The sequence below is a fragment of the Hemiscyllium ocellatum genome, chromosome 9 (assembly GCF_020745735.1).
Source record: "Hemiscyllium ocellatum isolate sHemOce1 chromosome 9, sHemOce1.pat.X.cur, whole genome shotgun sequence".
Taxonomy (NCBI): Eukaryota; Metazoa; Chordata; class Chondrichthyes; order Orectolobiformes; family Hemiscylliidae; genus Hemiscyllium; species Hemiscyllium ocellatum.
Window position 1 is genome coordinate 28,842,486 of NC_083409.1, and position 19,522 is coordinate 28,862,007.

Below are 19,522 nucleotides of genomic sequence, written 5' to 3' on the forward strand. Positions count from 1 at the left end.
ACACTGATTGAAAAGAATGACAGGGTGAGGACGTAAATCTTTGTCACAATCACATGAAATATCATTATATCATTTGCAAATTGGATAAGAATGGTCTCGATGATGCAACAGGAACAGAAATCCAATTAAAGGGATATAAATATGGACTTTTGGGCACAATGGGTGGAAATTAGGAGTGATAATATATGAAGACTTCAAAGTGGAGTGGACGCGGGAGAGGTGTTTAGAACATAGAACTGTATAGCACAGGCCCTTCGGCCCTTGATGTTGTGCGACCTTTTATCCTACTCTGAAGATTAAACTAACCTAAATTTTACTATCATCTATGTGCTTATCCAAGAGTCGCTTAAATGTCCCTAATGTAATTGACTCTACTACCACTGCTGGCATTGCATTCCACCCACCACTCAGGGTAAAGGACCGACCTCTGACATCTCCCATAAACCTTCCTCCAATCACCTTCAAATTATGCCCCCTTGTGATGGTCATTTCTACCCTGGGAAAAAAGTCTCTGGCTATTCACTCTATGTACGCCTCTAATCATCTTGTATGACTCTATCAAGTCACCCCCATCCTTCCTCGTTCCAATAAAAAAGCCTTATCTCAACCTTTCTTCATAATGTATGCCCTCCAGCCCAGGCAACATCTTGGTAAGTCTCCTCTGCACCCTGTCTAGAGCTTCCACATCCTTTCTACAATGAGGCGAACAGAACTGAACACAATATTCCAAGTGTGGTCTAAATAGGGCTGTATAGAGCTGCAGCATAACCTCGTAGCTCTTAAACTCAATCCCCTTGCTAATGAAAGCCAACACACCATATTGCCTTCTTAACAATCCTATCAACTTGTCTGGCAACTTTGAGGGATCTATGGACATGGACCCCAGGATCCCTCTGCTCCTCCACATTGCCAAAAGTCATGCCTTTAACCCTGTATTCTGCATTCAAATTCAAAATGAATCACTTCATACTTTTCTAGATTGAATTCTATCTGCCACATATCAGCCCAGTTCTGCATCCTGTCAATGTCCCATTGCAACCTACAACAGCCTTCCACACTATCCACAACTCCACCAACCTTTAGGTCTTCAACAAACTTAACAACCCACCCTACCACTTCCTCATCCAAGTCATTTATAAAAATCACAAAGTGTAGAGGTCCCAGAACAAATCCCAGCAGAACACTACTGGTCACTGAGCTCCAGGCTGAATACTTTCCATCTACTATCACCCTCTATGGGTCTTCTGTGGGTCAGCCAATTCTGTATCCAGACAGCCAAATTTCCCTGTATCCCATGCCTCCTTACTTTCTGAATGAGCCTACCATAGGGAACCTTATCAAATGCCTTGCTAAAATCCACGTACACCACATCCACTGCTCTACCTTCAATGTGTTTTGTGATATCCTCAAAGAATTCAATAAGGCTTGTGGGGCATGCAGACTATCTCTAATCCTGTCTCTCAAAATCCTCTCCAATAATTTGCCCAGCACCAACACAAGTCAGGAATTCACAGGGTTATCCCTATTCCTTTTCTTAAGCAAGGGAATAACATTTGCCACCTTCCAATCATCTGGCATTACTCCATTGGACAGTGAAGATGCAAAGATCATCGCTAAGGTGCACATCTCTTCCCTCGCTTCCTGTACTAACCTTGGATATATCCCGTCTGGCCCAGAGGACTTATTTATCCTTATGTTTTTTAAAGTTTGCAGCATATCCTCCTTCTTAACATCAACCTCTTCGAGCATATCAGCCTGTTTCACGCTGTCCTCACAAACAACAAGGTTCCTCTCACTAGTGTATACTGACGCAAAGTATTCATTAAGAAACTCCTCTACTGCCTCAGATTCCAGACAAGTTCTCTCCACTATCCCTGATCAGATCCCTTAGGCAGACAGTTTGCAGTTCAAAAAAAGCTGGGAATTATCCTTACATTCCAGACTAATCATGGAATTGTGAACAGTTTTAGCAGAAAAGAGGAGATGGTGGTCCACTCAGAATGTTTAAACCAGCCAAAGTCATAGAAAGCTAATGACATTTTACCCATAGTGTCAGGCAAAGAAAACATATGCTCAGTCAAATGCTATTTTACACCATTTTGTCCATTGCCATAAAAGTTACGATATGTGAGGGATTTATTCTGATTCAGTGAATTTTATCTTTATCTCTACTACCTTTTTAGGCAGTGTTCCAGACCCCCAACCACTCTGATTGGGGAAAAACGTTTCCTTATCTCCCCTCAAATCTTTCTACTTTCCATTTCAACTCTATGCTCTAGCTCACTGGCATCCTGCTAAGAGTTTTTAGTGCTTCTCATCGTCTCTGCGCAGAACCTTCATAATTTTGTATACCCCAAATCAGATCTCCTTTTAGCATTCTTTGTTTGCAGGAGAGTGATGTCAATCTATCCAATCTTTCCTCATAGCTGCAATTTTCCAGTCACTTCATCATCTTTACAAACCTCTGTGCTGGCCGGGGCAATTACATTCTTTTTTGTAATGGCTGAGTGTGGGTATTTCCTTGATTGTATGTTTTTGGAGATATATCTCTTGATTAAACTTAAAATATAAGCCACAACTATTAATTTAACCTGGTGCAGTGTTTTGTAGAGAATTAAGATTGTTATTTTCGGAGTCTGTAGATTGTGAAGGAGCAAAAATGGCCTTTGCAGTGATATGTGCTTCTTGTCAGATGTGGGAGTTTAAAGAGAGTTTAAGGGTTACTGCGGATTATATCTGCCATAAATGCTGCTGGCTGTGAATCTTATCAGAACAAATGGATTGGATGGAGAGACAGTTAAAAGAGATGAGGAATTTGCAACAGCAACAGTATGTGATGGGTGGCAGTTATAGGAAGGGGGCAAAGTCTCAGGTACAGTCACATAGATAGGTTAACTCCAGGAAGGGTAAGAGAGGTAGGCAGTGAGAGCAGGAGTCATTTGCAGCTTTACCGATTTCAAACTAGTATACGGTTTTGGAAAATGTAGGGGGTGGTGGAATCTCAGGGGAAGGTAGCACGAACAGCCAAGTTTCTGGTATTGAGACTGGCTCTAATGCAATGAGGGTACATAGGCTTCCAAGAGATCAATTGTGTTCAGGGATTCTCTAGTCTGAGGTACGGACAGACATTTCTGTGGCCAGCAGTGAAAAATCAGAATGGTCTGTTGCTTTCCTGGTGCCAGGATCAGGGATGTCTCAGAGAGGGTGCAGGATGTTCTCACAGGGGAGAGGGACCAGCAAGAGGTCATTGTCCATATTGGAACCAACAACGTAGGAAGGCAAAAGGTTGAGATTCTGAAAGTAGATTACAAAGAGTTAGGCAGGAATTTGAAAAGGAGGTTCCCGAGGGTGGTAATATCTAGATTGCTCCCAGTCCTACGAGCTATTGAGGGCAGGAATAGGAGAATAGAGCAGATGAAGGCATGGCTGAGGAGCTGATGTATGGGGCAAGGATTCACATTTTTGGATCATTGGAATCTCTTTTGGGGTTGAAGTGATGTGTACAAGGAGGATGGATTGCACCTAAATTGGAAGGGGACTAATATACTGGCAGGGAAATTTGCTAGAGCTGCCCAAGAGGATTTAAACTAGTAAGTTGGGGGGTGGGGCCCAGGGAGATAGTGAGGAAAGCGGTCAATCTGAGACTGGTACAGTTGAGAACAGGAGGAGTCAAACCTTCATGGTAGGCAGGGACAAGGTAGAACTAATAAATTAAACTGCGTTTATTTCAATGCAAGGGGCCTAACAGGGAAGGCAGATGAATTATGGGCATGGTTAGGAACATGGGACTGGGATATCATAGCAATTACAGAAACATGGCTCAGGGATGGGCAGGACCAGCAGTTTAATGTTCCAGGATACAAATGCTACAGGAAGGATAGAAAGGGAGGCAAGAGAAGAGGGGGAGTGGCATTTTTTGATAAGGGATAGCATTACAGCTGTGCTGAGGGAGGATATTCCCGGAAATGCAACCAGGGAAGTTATTTGGGTGGAACTGAGAAATAAGAAAGGGATGATCACCTTATTGGGATTGTATTATAGACCTCCAAATAGTCAGAGCGAAATTGAGAAACAAACTTGTAAGGAGATCTCATCTATCTATAGGAATAATAGGGTGGTTATCATAGGGGATTTTAACTTTCCAAACATAGACTGGGACTGCCATAGTGTTAAGGGTCCTGTGTGTCGATGTACCTACTAAAGAAGATGCAAAACTTGACCTACTCTTGGGGAATAAGTCACGGCAGGTGACTGAGGTGTCAATGGGGGAGCACTTTGGGGCCAGCAACCAAAAGTCTATTAGATTTAAAATAGTGATGGAAAAGGACAGACCAGATCTAAAGGTTGAAGCTCTAAATTGGAGAAAGGCTAATTTTGACATATTAGGCAAGAACTTTCAAAAGCTGATTGGGGGCAGATGTTTGCAGGTAAAGGGACGGCTGGAAAATGGGAAGCCTTCAGAATTGAGAATCCAGATAAAGTATATTCTAGGGTGAAAGGAAAGGCTGATAGGCATAGGGAATGCTGGATGACGAAAGAAATTGACTGTTTGGTTAAGAAAAAGAAGGAACCATATGCAAGGTAGATCGAGTGAATCCTTAGAAGTGTATAAAGGCAGTAGGAGTATACTTATGAGGGAAATCAGGAGGGCAAAAAAGATAGCTATGGCAAGTAGAATTAAGGAGAATCCAAAAGGTTTTTACAAATATATTAAGGACAAAAGGGTAACTAGGGTGGGAATAGGGCCCCTCAAAGATTAGCAAGGCTGCCTTTGTGTGGAGCCACAGAAAATGGGGGAGATGCTAAACGAGCATTTTGCATCAGGATTTACCTTAGAAAAGGATATGGAAGATATAGAATGTAAGGAATTAGATGGTGACACCTTGCAAAATGTCCAGGGTACAGAGGAGGAAGTGCTGGATGTCTTGAAATGGGTAAAGGTGGATAAATCCCCAGGACCTGATCAGGTGTACCCTAGAACTCTGTGGGAAGCTCGAGAAGTGATTGCTGGGCATCTTGCTGAGATACTTGTAATATCGATACTCACAGGTGAGGTGCCGAAAGACTGGAGGTTGGCTCACATGGTGCCACTATTTAAGAAGGGTGGGAAGGACAAGCCAGGGAACTATAGACCAATGATCCTGACGTCAGTGGTGGGCGAGTTGTTGGAGGGAATCCTGAGGGACAGGATGTACATGTATTTGGAATGGCAAGGACTGATTAGGGATAGTCAACATGGCTTTGTGCGTAGGAAATCATATTTCACAAACTTGATTGAGTTTTTTGAAGTAACAAAGAGGATTGATGAGGGCAGAGCGGTAGATGTAATCTATATGGACTTCAGTAAGGCGTTCGATAAGGTTCCCCATGGGAGACTGATTAGCAAGGTTAGATCTCACGGAATACAGGGCAAACTAGCCATTTGGATGCAGAACTGGCTCAAAGGTAGAAGACAGAGGGTGTGGTGGAGGGTTGTTTTTCAGACTGGAGGCCTGTGACCAGTGGAATGCCACAAGGATCAGTACTGGGTCCTCTACTTTTTGACATCTATATAAATAATTTGGATGTGAGCGTAAGACGTACAGTTAGTAAGTTTGCAGATGACAGCAAAATTGGAGGGTTACCTCAGATTACAACAGGATCTTGACCAGATGGACCAATCGGCAGAGAAGTGGCAGATGGAGTTTAATTCAGATAAATGTGAGGTGCTGCATTTTGGGAAAGCAAATCTTAGCAGGACTTATACACCTTAAATGGTAAGGTCCTAGGGGGTGTTGCTGAACACAGAGGCTTTGGAGTGCAGGTTCATAGCTCCTTGAAAGTGGAGTCGCAGGTAGATAGGATAGTGAAGGCGGAGTTTAGCATGCTTTCTTTCATTGTTCAGTGTATTGAGTATAGGAATTGGGAGGTCATATTGCAGCTGTACAGTTCATTGGTTAGACTACTGTTGGAATATTGCATGCAATTCTGATCTCCTGCCTATCAGAAAGATGTTGTGAAACTTGAAAGGGTTCAGAAAAGATTTACAAGGATGTTACCAGGGTTGGAGGATTTGAGCTATAGGGAGAGGCTGAACAGGCTAAGGCTGTTTTCCCTGGAGCAGAGGCTAAGGGGTGACCTTGTAGAGGTTTACAAAATTATGAGGGGCATGGATATGATAAATAGACAAAATCTTTTCCCTGGGTTGGTGGAATCCAGAACTAGAGGGCACAGGTTTAGGGTGAGAGGGGAAAGATATAAAAAGATACCTAAGAGGGTGGTACGTGTATGGAATGAGCTGCAAGAGGATGTGGTGGAGGCTGGTACAATTGCAACATTTAAGAGGCATTTGGATTGGTATATGAATAGGAAGGGTTTAGAAAGATATGGGCCGGGTGCTGCCAGGTGGGACTAGATTGGGTTGGGATATCTGGTTGGCATGGACGGGTTGGACCGAAGGGTCTGTTTCCATGCTGTACATCTCTATGACTCTAACTGCACACAGTGCTCAAGCTGCGTTCTAACTAAATATCTATACGAATTCAGCGCATTACAGAGAAACCTCAATTATCCGACCATTAGTTATCCAAATATCAGATTATCCGAATGAGATTTCAACTTCCCGATAGAAATATTACAAGAGAGACCTGTTTCAACCCTGATCACATCTTTTGTTTATAATTATTAAAAGTGACTTCGGCTCACCGAAATGCTGCTGAGAACAGTCCTGGATATCGATGGGAGCCCACACGCCATCCCCAAATGACGGACCTCCCGCACTCTCTCCCTCTCCCCACACTTTCCCTAGAGTTATACATAGCAGTGAACCCTAAAACCCCTTTCCCCAGATATTCTCTCTAACATTGTTCTGTTCAGGGCAGAGTTGGAACTTTCAAAAAGTTGCAGTAAGAAGTTGTGTGTGTAGCTGTGTGAGTATGTGTGTGATTGAGTGTGTGTGTGTGCGCGTGCGTGTGTGTGTGCGTGCGTGCGATTGAATTCATGTGCGCATGTGTGGTTGAGAGTGTGTGCATGGTTGAGAGTTTGTGTGTGTGGGGTTCAGCGTGGGCGCGCACGTGTGTGAGTGTGTGTGTGTGAGTGAGAGAGTGGTTGAGAGAGTGTGTGTGAGTGTGTGTGTGAGAGTGAGAGAGAGAGAGAGAAAGATTGTGTGTGTGTGTGTGCACGTGAGAGAATGTGTGTGAGAGAGAGTGTGTGTGTGTGAGAGAGAGTGTGAGTGAGTGTGTATGAGTGAGTGTGCGTGAGAGTGTGAGAGAGAGAGAGCGTGTGAGAGAGAGAGAGTGTGTGAGTGTGAGAGAAAGAGTGTGAGAGAGAGAGTGTGCGCACGCTCATGCACGTGTGCAAACATGCTTTATTTGGAGACTTACCCCAGAAAGGTAGCGGCAATCTTACTGTTGGTGCCCTGTCTGGCTGCCCGAGTGGGAGACTGGGAGGCTAAGGGGGGAGGGGTACATGTGGAGTGGGGGGCCCGGATTGGGGTCAAACAGTGGGTGGGGGTGGGCAGGGGGACATGTGGGCAGGGCACAGACAGTGATGCGGGTGGAGGGCAGTGATACACGGGGTGAGGGGGGGCAGCGGGTGGGGAACATTGTTGGACGGGGTTGGGGGCGGGCAGGGGGCAGTGTTGGACTGAGTTGGGGTGCGGTTGGTGTTGGATTTGGTTGGAGTGCGGGCGGGGGCGGGTGCAGTGTTGGACTGGGTTGGGGGAAAACGACGGGCTCAAGTCGTGTAATGCTGTCTCCTTTCCTGAACGGGGGAGCAGACTTAACAGAAAACTCAGTTCCAGTGGAAAGGCATTGAATTGATTAACCGAATAATCAATTATCTGAACAAAATTGTGCTGCCCATCTCATTCAAATAATCGAGGTTCCTCTGTATTCCATTCTGCGGCAGGAGGAGGAGCATGAAGGCAGTAATGTCAGCGGCAGCAGACACTGAGCTCCAGGCTGTGGTTTGGCCTGGGTGTCGACACAGAGATAAGACTTAAGAATGACTTTATTATCTGGTCATTTCTAATTCCTCATGGCTTTATTTCCTTCATTTTTGGTTGCCTGAAAACTTCACATCATCCCAATTTAGTGAACATTCACTGCCCAGCTAACACAGGAGGAATGTACTTCCATAGATAGAGGCTTCAACTGCTCTCATCACTTCAGGTATGATCTCATTAGAGGTCTAAATAGCAAGACAGCAAGATTTGTTTACTCTTGAATTCCAAGCCCCCTTTTCCATGAAGGTCAACATGCCACAGAACTATATAGAGCTAAAAAATTTATTAAAAACACAAATGGAAAATAAAAAGAAAAACAATGCAAGTAAATAGAAAAATCAAATTAAGTGCGAGAGATATAATACCAATATATAGTTACTTGATAGTACAGAACTTGACTATAGATATGAGTGGTGGGAGGGTAAGGAAGAGATAGCGATATATTCTTGATTATTACAGGGATTAATGGTTACAGGAGGATGGCAGGAAAATGGGATTGAGAAACGTATCAATCGTCATTGAATGGCAGAACAGATTTAATGAGCTGAATCACATAATTAGAGACATAGAGATGTACAGGATGGAAACAGACCCTTCAGTTCAACCCATCCATGCCAACCAGTCATCCCAATGCAATCTAGTCCCACCTCCCAGCACCTGGCCCATATCCCTCCAACCCTTCCTATTCGTATACCCATCCAAATGACTTTTAAATGTTGCAATTGTACTGGCCTCCACCACTTCCTCTGGCAGCTCATTCCATACACGTACCACCCTCTGTGTGAAAAGTTGCCCCTCAGGTTTCTCACGATTTTATAAACCTCTATAAAGTCTCCCCTCAGCCCTCAGAAGCTCCACGGAAAACAGCCACAGCCTGTTCAGCCTCTCCCTATAGCTCAAATTCTCCAACCCTGGCAACATCCTTGTAAATCTTTTCTGAACCCTTTCAAGGTTCACAACATCTTACCGATAGGAAAGAGACCAGAACTGCATGCAATATTCCAACAATGGCCTAACCAATGTCTTGTACATGACCTCCCAACTCCTGTATTCAATATTCTGACTGATAAAGGAAAGCATACCAAATGCCTTCTTCACTGTCCTATCTATCTGTGACTCCACTTTCAAGGAGCTATGAACCTGCACTCCAAGATCTCTTTGTTCAGCAACACTCCCTAGGACCTTACCATTAAGGTGTATAAGCCCTGCTAAGATTGGCTTTCTCAAAATGCAGCACCTCGCATTTATCTGAATTAAACTCCATCTGCCACTTCTCAGCCCATTGGCCCATCTGATCAAGATCCTATTGTAATCTGAGGCAGCCTTCTTCACTGAAGAAGGGCTTATGCCCGAAACATTGATTCTCCTGCTCCTTAGATGCTGCCTGACCTGCTGCGCTTTTCCAGCAATACATTTTACAGCTCTGATCTCCAGCATCTGCAGTCCTCACTTTCTCCCAGCCTTCTTCATTGTCCACTATACCTCCAATTTTGGTGTTATCTGCAAACTTACTAACCTACCTCTTATGCTCACATCCAGATCATTTATATAAATGATGAAAAGTAGCGGACCCAGCACTGATCCTTGTGGCACTTCACTGGTCACAGGCCTCCAGTCTGAAAAACAATCCTCCACCACCACATCCTCTGTCTTCTACCTTTGAGCCAGTTCTGTATCCAAATGGCTAGTTTTCCCTGTATTCCATGAGATCTAACCTTGCTAATCAGTCTCCCATGGGGAACCTTGTCGAACACCTTACTGAAGTCCATATAGATCACACCTAACGCTCTGCCCTCATCAATCTTCTTTGTTACTTCTTCAAAAAACTCAATCAAATTGGTGAGACATGATTTCCCACGCACAAAGCCATGTTGACTATCCCTGATCAGTCCTTGCCATTCCAAATACACGTACATCCTGTCCCTCAGGATTCCCTCCAACAACTTGCCCACCACCGATGTCAGGCTCACTGGTCTATAGTTCCCTGACTTGTCCTCACCATGCTTCTTAAACAGTGGCACATTAGCCAACCTCCAGTCTTGCAACTGAAAAAGTTGCAAGAAAGATTTACAAGGATGTTATCAAGTCTGGAGGGTTTAATTTATAAGGAGAGGCTGGATAGGCTGAGCATAGGAGGCTGACGGGTGACCTTATAGAGGTGCATAAAAACACCTCTATAAGAGCACAGATAAGGTGAATGGCCAAAATCTTTTCTCCAGAGTAAGTACTCCAAAACTAGATGGTTTAAGGTGGGAGAGGAAATATTTAAAAAGGGACCTGGGACAACTATTTTACACATAGGACGGTGCGTACATGGAACGAGCTACTAGTGGAAAGGGTCGAGCAGAGTACAATTACAACATTTAAAAGTCATTTGGACAGGTACACATATAGGAAAGGTTTAGACGGATGTGGGCCAAATGCAGGCAAATGGGAGGAAATTTAGGAAACCTTGTCAGCATGGGTGAGCTGGGCCAAAGGGTCTGTTTCCATGCTGTACCACTCTATTAAATGTAAGCTAATTAAAGTTATAGTCAGCAACAGGCAACTGCAACTATAAGACAAGAAATTTATAAATTTGCACAGACATAAGAATATTGGTAGCACAGTATCACAAATACACATCTCCAAAACATCCATCCTAGCTCAGACAATATACTATCCATAAGATCTGGACGAATATTCCGGGTCATCTAAACATTGAAGGAGAAATCAGAGCTTGAAACAGAATTCAGAGATCATCAACTTCACCAATGTCTATTTCATTTTCTGCTCACAAAAACATTTTTTTTAACGGAATTAGTATAAGCTTCATGCTGGTGGTAACAACTCATTCAAACTCATTTTAACTTTAATAATGGTAATCAGCACATCCAGTTACACTTGCACTGGATTCATATATTAGCTCCAGGACAACAGGAACATCAAATCAATGAAGCTTGCAGGCTAGTCAGACCGGGAAACCTGAAAATACTTCAAATTTTATTACGAATAATGGCCATTTAATTTCCCAATTATGTACCAAATATCATCACAAACGATGGAACTTTGTAAGGAACAGCTCAAAATCTTTCCTTCCCTGTTAGTCAGTCAGTTTCATTATTAACAGAGTTACAATCATTTTAAATTAACCAACAGAAAAAGACCAGCTCGTGTCTTCTAAAAGCTCAACATATGTTTTTTTTCACTCATGCGATGTGGGCATTTGCTAGTTGGCCAACATTTATTGCCCATCCCTAGATACGCTTAAGAAGGTGATGGTGAGCTGCCATCTTGAACTGCTGCAGTCTACATGTTGTTGACCCACAATGTCATTAGGGTGGGTATTCCACTGTCCCAATAACAGTGAAGCCATATATTTCCAAGTCAAGATGGTGAGTAGCTTGGAAAGGTACTTGCAGGTGATGGTATTCTGAGGTATCTGCTGCACTTCTAGGTGGAAGTGACCATGTGTTTGGAAGATGCTAAGAAGCTTTGGTGCAACTTATAGATTGTGGACGCTGCTGCTAAAGGGAGTGGGTGCTGGTGCATTTGGTACAAGGAAATGGGCCACTTTGCCCTGGATGGCACTGAGCTTTTTGTGCATTATTGAAGCTGCACCCATTCAGGCAAGTGGGGAGTATTCCATCACACTCCTAACTTGTGACGTTTTGTTGGTGGACAGGCTATGGGAGGTCAGGAGACGAGACACTCGCCATAGGAGTCCCAGCCTGTGACTTGTTCTTATAGGCATTGTACTTATATGGCAAAGCCAGTTGAGTTTCTGAACAATGCTAGCTCAAAGGTTCATAGTGGTAACACCACTGAATCCCCAACTAAATGTCAATGGACAATAGTTACAGAGTCAAAGTCATACAGCATGGAAACAGACCCTTCAGTGCAATTAGTCTATGCCAACCATGTTCCCAAACTAAACTAGTCTCAGTTTGTTTGGTCCCTATCCCTACAACCCTTTCCAATTCATGTACTTATTCAAATGTCGTTGAAATGTTTTAACTATCCCTGCATCCACCACTTCCTTTGGCAGTTCATGCCACACACAAACCCCTTTCTGTGTAAAAGAAAAGTTGCCCCTTCTGTCCTTTTTAAAGCTTTCTCCTCTCACCTTAAAAATATGCCCCCTTGTTTTGAACCCCTCCACCAAGGGAAAATACATTTGTTATTCACCTTACCTACACCCCTCATGACTTTAAAAGCTATTGAAGGTCACCCCTCCTATGCTCCAGTGAAAAAAGTCCCAACCTGTTCAACTTATTTTTATAGCTCAAATCCTCTATTCCTGGCAATATCTGGATAAATATTTCCTGAACCCTCTCCAATTTAATAATGTGTTTCCAATAGCAAAGTGACTAGGACACTTGCCTCACCAACGTCCTCCACAACCCTAATATGACGCCTCAACTCCTATACTCAAAGGCCTGAGCAATGCAAGCAAGCATGCTAAACACCTTAATAATCATCCTGTCTACCTATGATGCTAATTTCAAAAAATTATGTACCTAGGTCTCTCTGTTCTACAACACTACCCAGGGCCTTACAATAGAAGCCCTGCCCTGGTTTGTTTTGCCAAAATACAATAACTTGCATTAACCCAAATTAAACTCCATCTGCCACTCCTCAGCCCATTGATCAAGATCTCTTTGTATTCTTAGATAACCTTCTTCACTGTCCACTATAGCACGAATATTGGCAGCATCTGCAAACTTACTAATTATGCTTCCTATATTCTCATCGAAATCATTTATACAAATGACAAACAAAAATGGACCCAGCACTGATCTCTACAGAATGCTGCTGGTCACAGGCCTCTAGTCTGAAAAACAATCATCCTCCACCACCTTTCATCTCATACTGTCAAGCCAATTTTGTATCTAATTGGCAAGCTTACCCTGAATCCCACATGATCTAATTTTACTAATTAATCTACCATGTGGAACCTTGTCAAAAGCTTTAGCAAAGTTCATTTACACAACATCTATGACCTTGCCCTCAATCTTGTCAGTCACTTCCTCAAAAAAACTCAATGCAAGTTTGAGATACACAATTTCCCTCACGCAAAACTATGTTGCCTATCCCTAATCTGTCCTTGCCTGTCCAAATGCACAAAAATCAGAATCACCTCACAACAACTTACCCATCATCGATGTCAGGCTCACAAGCTATAGTTCCAAAGCTTTTCCTTATAGCCTTTCTTAAATAAAGACACAATATTAGCCACCGTCCAGTCCACCAGCACTTTACCCATGGTTTAGATTAAATTACCTACAGTATGGAAATAGGCCATTTGGCCCAACAAGTCCACACTGATCCTCTGAAGAATAACCCACCCAGACCCATTTCCCTACCCTATATTTACCCCTGACTAATGCACCTGACACGATAGGCAATTTAGCATGACTGATTCATCTGACCTGCACATCTATGGATTGTAGGGGGAAACCCACGCAGACATGGGGAAAATGTGCAAACTCCAACAGAGAGTCGTCCGAGGTGGGAAGTGAACCCAGGTCCTTAGTGCTGTGAGGCAGCAGTGCTAACTACTGTGCCGCTCCTAGTTATTGGAGGTGGTCATTGCGTGATATTTGTGTCATACAAATGTTACTTTGCACTTGTAGGCCCAAGCCTAGATATTATCAAGATTTTGTTGCATTCGAACATGGACTACTTAAATATCTGAGGAGTCATGAATGATGGTGAACATTGTTCACCGATGATTGCACATCCCCACTTCTGATTTTATGATAGTGGGAAAGTCATTGGTGAAGCAGCTGAAGAGGGCTGGGCTGAGGACACTACTCTGAGGAACTCCTGCAAAGATGTTCTGGAGCTGTGATGAATGAACTCCAACAAGTACAACCATCTTCCTGTGTGCTGAGTATGACTCAAACCACTGGAGAGTTTGTTTGATATCCACGGATTCCAGTTTTGCTAGGGCTCCTTGTTGCCAGACTCTGTCAAATGCCACCTTGATGTCAAACATCCTCAAGAGAATTCATACTCTCAACAAACAGTATTTCAATTCCATCTCAAACATCAAAAACTGTAAGTACAACAAACTTTTATCCACCCATTTCCATAACCAGCGCTCCTCAAACATTCCAAAAGATTCCCCGGGCCTCAGAAACGCCATTAGCCATGCTAATTGATTATGTCATTTCCGTCCCCATCATGGTCACTCTCACAGCCACTTCCGGCCCTCACATCATCACTGATGCGCCAAGCTCAGTGACTTCCGCCACCCCTACTGCCGTGTCTGCCACCACTTCCGCCCCCACCAGTGCCACTCACCTGCATTCTGCTGACAAGCCACCCACAGACCCCACTGTCACTATCCCCACCCCCCAGAACCCTGAGGGGAACACTACCCCTGCTCATGACTCCACCCCCATTCCCCCCACCATCACACCCACTCCAGGTACTGGCTCCGACCCACTCCCAGCTCCACACCCACACCAGATCCCAGCTCCCAGCCCTGCCAAGTTTTCACCATCCTTCCAGACCTCCCCCTCACTGAGGACGAACGATCAGTCCTCAGCAAAGGACTCACCTTCATCCCCCTCCGTCCATGCATCAATGAATTTAATACACGCCGTGACGTCGAACAATTCTTCCATCGCCTCCACCTCCGAGCTTACTATCACAATCAGGACTCCCGCCCACCTTCTGAGGACCCCTTTGCCCACCTCCAACACACTGCATCCACCTGGACACCCCGCATTGGCCTATTACCTGACCTCGACCTCTTCATTTCCAACTGCCGCCGGGACATTAACCGCCTCAACCTGTCTACCCCCTCCCCCACTCTAACCTCTCACCCTCACAACACGCAGCCCTCCAATCCCAACCTCACCATTAAGCCGGCTGATAAAGGGGACACAGTGGTATTCTGGCGCATTGACCTCTACACCGCTGAAGCTAAACGCCAACTCAAGGACATCTCTTCCTACTGCCCCCTCGACCATGACCCCACCCTCCATCACCAAACCATCATCTCCCAGACTATACAGAACCTCATCACCTCAGGAGATCTCCCACCCACAGCTTCTGACCTCAGAGTCCGGGAACCCCGCACTGCCCGGTTCTACCTCCTTCTCAAGATCCACAAGCCTGACCACTCTGGCCGACACATTGTCTCAGCATACTCCTGCCCCACTGAACTCATCTCTACCTACCTCGACACTGTCCTATCCCCCCCAGTCCAGGAACTCCCCACATACATTCGAGACACCACCCACACCCTCCACCTCCTCCAAGACTTCCATTTCCCCGGCCCCCAACGCCTCATCTTCACCATGGATATCCAATCCCTCTACACCTCCATCCGCCATGACCAGGGCCTCCAAGTCCTCCGTTTTTTTCCTCTCCAGACATCCCCAACAGTACCCTTCCACCGACCAGTACCATTCGTTTGGCCGAACTGATCTTCACCCTTAACAATTTCTCCTTTGAATCCTCCCACTTCCTCCAGACCAAAGGGGTAGCCATGGGCACACGTATGGGCCCCAGCTATGCCTGTCTCTTTGTTGGCTATGTAGAACAATTGATCTTCTGTAATTACACGGGCACCACTCCCCACCTCTTCCTCCGCTACATTGATGACTGCATCGGCGCCACCTCGTGCTCCCGCAGGAGGTTGAGCAATTCATCAACTTCACTAACACATTCCACCCTGACCTTAAATTTACCAGGACCATCTCTGACACCTCTCTCCCCTTCCTGGACCTCTCCATCTCCATTAATGACAACCGACTTGATATTGACATTTTTTACAAACCCACCGACTCCCCACCCTATCTCTTGCAAAAATGCCATCCCGTATTCCCAATTCCTCCGCCACCGCCATACCTGCTCCCAGGAGGACCAGTTCCACCATAGAACACACCAGATGGCCTCCTTCTTTAGAGACCGCAATTTCCCTTCCCACGTGGTTAAAGATGCCCTCCAAAGCATCTCGTCCACATCCCGCACCTCCGCCCTCAGACCCCATCCCTCCAACCGTAACAAGGACAGAACGCCCCTGGTGCTCACCTTCCACCCTACAAACCTTCGCATAAACCAAATCATCCGCTGACATTTCCGCCACCTCCATAAAGACCCCACCACCAGGGATATATTTCCCTCCCCACCCCTTTCTGCCTTCCGCAAAGACCGTTCCCTCCGTGACTACCTGGTCAGGTCCACGCCCCCCTACGATCCACCCTCCCATCCCGGCACTTTCCCCTGCCACCATAGGAACTGTAAAACCTGTGCCCACACCTCCTCCCTCACCTCTATCCAAGGCCCTAAAGGAGCCTTCCACATCCATCAAAGTTTTACCTGCACATCCACTAATATCATTTATTGTATCTGTTGCTCCCGGTGTGGCCTCCTCTACATTGGGAAGACTGGGTGCCTCCTAGCAGAGCGCTTTAGGGAACATCTCCAAGACACCTGCACCAATCAACCACACCGCCCTGTGGCCCAACATTTCAACTCCCCCTCCCACTCTGCCGAGGACATAGAGATCCTGGGCCTCCTTCACCACCGCTCTCTCACCACCAGACACCTGGAGGAAGAATGCCTCATCTTTCGCCTCGGAACACTTCAACCCCAGGGCATCAATGTGGACTTCAACAGCTTCCTCATTTCCCCTTCCCCCATCTCATCCTAGTTTCAAACTTTCGGCTCAGCACTGTCCCCATGACTTGTCCGGACTTGTCTGACCTGCCTAGCTCCTTTTCCACCTATCCATTCACCCTCTCCTCCCTGACCTATCACCTTCATCTCCTCCCCCACTCACCCATTGTACTCTATGCTACTCTCTCCCCACCCCCACCCTCCCCTAGCTTATCTCTCCACGCTTCAGGCTCACTGCCTTTATTCCTGATGAAGGGCTTTTGTCCAAAACGTCGATTTCGCTGCTCATTGGATGCTGCCTGAACTGCTGTGCTTTTCCAGCACCACTGATCCAGGACCTTGATGTCAAAGGCTGTCACTCACACCTCACCTCACCTCCAGAATTCAGCTCTTTTGTCCATATTTGAACCAAGGCTTTAAGGAGTTCAGGAGCTGAGTGCCCTGATTGGAATCCAAATTGGGTGTCATTAAACAGGTTATTGCTGAGCAGATGCTGCTTAATAGCACAGTTGATAACTCTTTCCATCACTCTGCTAAAGATCTAGAGTAGACGGAGGGTGGTCATTCGACTGGTTGGATTCGTCCTGCTTTTTGTATACAGTACATACCTGGCAATTTTCCACATTGCCAGACAGATACCAGTATTGTAACTGTGCTGAAAGAGCTTGACTAGGCATGTTATGCAGCACAGATTTTCAGTACGATTACCAGAACGTTGTCATGTAGTATCCAATGCCTCCAACCATTTCTTGACATTATGTGGAATGAATCGAATTGGCTGAAGATCAGAATCTGAGATGATGGGGAGCATTGGACAAAACCGAGATAGATCATCCACTCCACATGTTTGGCTGAAGATTGCTGCAAATGCTTCAGCCTTATCTTTTGCACTGAGTGTTGGGCCCTTCCATCATTGAGGATGGAGATATTTATGGATTGTCCTCCTCTGGTAAGTTGTTTAATTTTCCACCAGTCACGGTTGGATGTGGCAGGACTACAGTACTTATATCTGATCCTTTGGTTGTGGGATCATTTAGCTATCTATCACTTGCTATTGAGCATGCAAGGTCTTCACCAGATTGACACCTCATTTTTAGGTAGGCCTGTGCTGCTACTGGCATGCCCTCATACACACTCCTTTGAACCCTGGTGGAGACCTTGGCTTGATGCTAATGGTTGAATGGAGTATATGCTGGACTATGAGATCCAGTCAATTATATCATAAATTCATATTTTTATTGCTTATGACATTCATAAATGACATGGATGAGAATTGGGTGGGGAGGAAGAGGTTGGGTAAAGTTGTGCATGACACATAGGTTGGCCAAGTGGTTGACAGTCACGAGGAAGGTGTTGTGTTACAGGAGGATTTAAACAGATTAGTCAGATAGGCAGATAAATGGCAGGTGGAATTTAACCTTGATAAATGTTAGGTAATGTATTTTGGAAGAAGGAACAAGACAAGCCTGCCAATACGTACAAAAAAAAGGAAATTTTACAAAAAAAAATAAATACTTACAAGTTAATTTACTTTTCGATCTTAGTATTCAATGGATGGTAAGGGACACTAGGAAGTTCACAGGAATGTACGGTGCTTATCCATAGATTCCTAAAGGTGGCAGGACAGCTTAACAGGCATACAGAATGCTTGCTTTCAGTTGTGGCATAGATTATAAGAGCAAGCGGTCATGCTGGAGCTGAAAAGAACTTTGGTTAGGCGATAGCTATAATAGTGCATGCAGGTCTAGTCACTACAATCTAGGAAGGATATGATTGCACTGGAGGGGGTGCAAAGGAGATTCACCAAACTGTTGTCTAAGGTGGAGCATTTCAACTATGAAGAAAGGCTAGAGAAGCTCACATTTTCTTCTTTGGAACAGGGAAACTGCCAAAAGTGCCTAGGATTATGAGAGGTATGGACAGGATCATTAGAAAACAGATGTCCCCCTTAGTCAAAGAGTCGATAACAAGGGCTACAAAGTTTAAAATGAAAGGCAGGAGGATTAAAGGGGATTTGAGGAAAAACATTTTCACAGAGAATGATGGGGATTTGGAATGCATTGCCTGAGTGGGTAGTTGAGGCAATTAGTTGAACTTCACAGCCTTTAAAAAGTACTTGGATGAACACTTGAAGTGTCATAATATTCAGGACTATGGGTCTATTTGGGACTAGTGTAAGTAGTAGTATATTTATGGCAGCACAGACTCAATGGGCCTCTTCAGCAGTGTATGACTCTCGGATAGATAACACCTCTTTTCCACAACAATACGCTTCCATTCTGAGAGATTGAAAATGACCTTACTTGAAGCTACATTCTATAAAAAAAAGTTTGTTTAAATCCATTCATCAGAAGTGGGCAACACAGGATTAGCCAGCCTTTATTGGTCATGAGAACATTGTGGTGCTTTCTTGAACTACTACTGTTCATTTGGTATTTGCTGTTATCACATCCAATATCAATTAATCCTTGCATATTACATCCAATCTGCTCCAGAATATTCTTGCACAGTTTTACCTCCAATCAATAATGACTTAATAACCTGGAGCTATTTATAATTTCAGTACATTGCTGAAAGAAAAGTATGATCGAAATGTTTCAATCTTGAGTTTAGTCATCATTTCTCAGCAATAGTCAAGTTCTGAACTTCCAAACTGCTTCTGAACCCATAATTATTATAACTATATTACATATTTGGTCCTCCATTCTTCAAATAGAATTTCAATTTAACTTATAGATCCTACATAATCACCAGATTATTCAATAAGAAATTGTAATGGTGCCAAGATTGCGTTTTATTGGTTTTGCATTTTGCCACATTCCATGGCTGATAATTTGGATCTTGTGCAGTGGCAGCAACACCAACGTAAAACATTCCAAACTCATTTGAACCCCATCTATAATGCCCAACCTTCACTTGAGA

General features: G+C 44.6%; 1 protein-coding gene across 4 annotated transcripts in view; it reads right to left on the reverse strand.

Moving 5' to 3' along the window:
- The window catches only part of ralgps2 (Ral GEF with PH domain and SH3 binding motif 2), a 431,788-nt gene that overhangs the window by 319,479 nt on the left and 92,787 nt on the right, over positions 1 to 19,522 (reverse strand). The window lies entirely within an intron of this gene.